The following is a 2,500-nucleotide window of genomic DNA, read 5'->3' as shown; positions in this document are numbered from 1 at the left end:
ATGCTCGTGCACACCGGCGTGCACGTGGGCATCGTATGCTAAAAAATGAAGTTTGGAGTTTGGGTTCAGAAATCTTATGGGAGCTTCCTAGAAGCCTAAGAAATGCTTTGCTCGAGACGGATTTCGATTTAGATTTCCGCCGTGTTAATTTTGCCAATTACGGCTCCTCGCGCGCACGCTCAAGCACCCCGACGTGCACACCGGCGCGCACGTGGGCATCGTATGCTAAAAAATGAAGTTTGGAGTTTGGGTTTGAAAATTTTACGGGAACTTCCTAGAAGCCTAAGAAATGCTTTGCTCGAGACGGATTTCGATTTGGAGGTCCCCCGAGTTAATTTTGCCCATTACGACTCCTCGCCCGCACGCTCGTGCACCCCGACGTGCACGTGGGCATCGTATGCTAAAAAATGAAGTTTGGAGTTTGGGTTCGGAAATTTTATGGGAGCTTCCTAGAAGACTAAGAAGTGCTTTGCTCGAGACGGATTTCGATTTGGAGGTCCCCCGGGTTAATTTTACCCATTATGACTCCTCGCCCGCACGCTCGTGCACCCCGACGTGCACGTGGGCATGGTATGCTAAAATTGAAGTTTGGAGTTTGGGTTTGAAAATTTTATGGGAGCTTCCTAGAAGCCTAAGAAATGCTTTGCTCGAGACGGATTTCGATTTGGAGGTCCCCCGAGTTAAGTTTGCCCTTTATGACTCCTCGCCCGCATGCTCGTGCACACCGGCGTGCACGTGGGCATCGTATGCTAAAAAATGAAGTTTGGAGTTTGGGTTCAGAAATCTTATGGGAGCTTCCTAGAAGCCTAAGAAATGCTTTGCTCGAGACGGATTTCGATTTATATTTCCGCCGTGTTAATTTTGCCAATTACGGCTCCTCGCGCGCACGCTCAAGCACCCCGACGTGCACACCGGCGCGCACGTGGGCATCGTATGCTAAAAAATGAAGTTTGGAGTTTGGGTTTGAAAATTTTACGGGAACTTCCTAGAAGCCTAAGAAATGCTTTGCTCGAGACGGATTTCGATTTGGAGGTCCCCCGAGTTAATTTTGCCCATTACGACTCCTCGCCCGCACGCTCGTGCACCCCGGCGTGCACGTGGGCATCGTATGCTAAAAAATGAAGTTTGGAGTTTGGGTTCGGAAATTTTATGGGAGCTTCCTAGAAGACTAAGAAATGCTTTGCTCGAGACGGATTTTGATTTGGAGATCCCACGCGTTAGTTTTTGCCCATTATGACTCCTCGCCCGCACGCTCAAGCACCCCGGCGTGCACGTGGGCATCGTATGCTAAAAAATGAAGTTTGGAGTTTGGGTTCGGAAATTTTATGGGAGCTTCCTAGAAGCCTAAGAAGTGTTTTGCTCGAGACGGATTTCGATTTGGAGGTCCCCCGAGTTAGTTTTGCCCATTATGACTCCTCCCCCGCACGCTCAAGCACCCCCGCGTGCACGGGGGCATTGTATGCTAAAAAATGAAGTTTGGAGTTTGGGTTTGGAAATTTTATGGGAGCTTCCTAGAAGCCTAAGAAGTGCTTTGCTCGAGACGGATTTCGATTTGGAGGTCCCCCGAGTTAATTTTGCCCATTATGACTCCTCGCCCGCACGCTTAAGCACCCCCGCGTGCACGTGGGCATTGTGTGCTAAAAAATGAAGTTTGGAGTTTGGGTTTGTAAATTTGATGGGAGCTTCCTAGAAGCCTAAGAAGTGCTTTGCTCGAGACGGATTTCGATTTGAAGGTCCCCCGTGTTAATTTTGCCCATTACGGCTCCTCGCCCGCACGCTCAAGCACCCCGGCGTGCACGTGGGCATTGTATGCTAAAAAATAAAGTTTGGAGTTTGGGTTTGGAAGTTTTATGGGAGCTTCCTAGAAGCTTAAGAAGTGTTTTGCTCGAGACGGATTTCGATTTGGAGGTCCCCCGAGCCAATGTTGCCCATTATGGCTCCTCTCCCGCATGCTCAAGCACCCCTGCGTGCACGTGGGCATTGTATGCTAAAAAATAAAGTTTGGAGTTTGGGTTTGGAAGTTTTATGGGAGCTTTCTAGAAGCTTAAGAAGTGTTTTGCTCGAGACGGATTTCGATTTGGAGGTCCCCCGAGTCAATGTTGCCCATTATGGCTCCTCGCCCGCACGCTCAAGCACCCCGGCGTGCACGTGGGCATTGTATGCTAAAAAATAAAGTTTGGAGTTTGGGTTTGGAAGTTTTATGGGAGCTTCCTAGAAGCTTAAGAAGTGTTTTGCTCGAGACGGATTTCGATTTGGAGGTCCCCCGAGTCAATGTTGCCCATTATGGCTCCTCTCCCGCATGCTCAAGCACCCCTGCGTGCACACCGGCGTGCACGTGGGCATTGTAGGCTAAAAAATGAAGTTTGGAGTTTGGGTTTGGAAATTTTATGGGAGCTTCCTTGAAGCCTAAGAAGTGTTTTGCTCGAAACGGAATTCGATTTGGAGGTCCCCCGAGTCAATTTTGCCCATTACGACTCCTCGCTCGCATGCAATATCTACT

This window comes from Cornus florida, unplaced genomic scaffold (genome assembly GCF_030987335.1).
Source record: "Cornus florida cultivar Cherokee Brave unplaced genomic scaffold, ASM3098733v1 CherokeeBrave_3.0.0_Hap2_scaffold_2, whole genome shotgun sequence".
NCBI lineage: Eukaryota > Viridiplantae > Streptophyta > Magnoliopsida > Cornales > Cornaceae > Cornus > Cornus florida.
Note: the sequence above shows the minus strand (reverse complement) of the source record.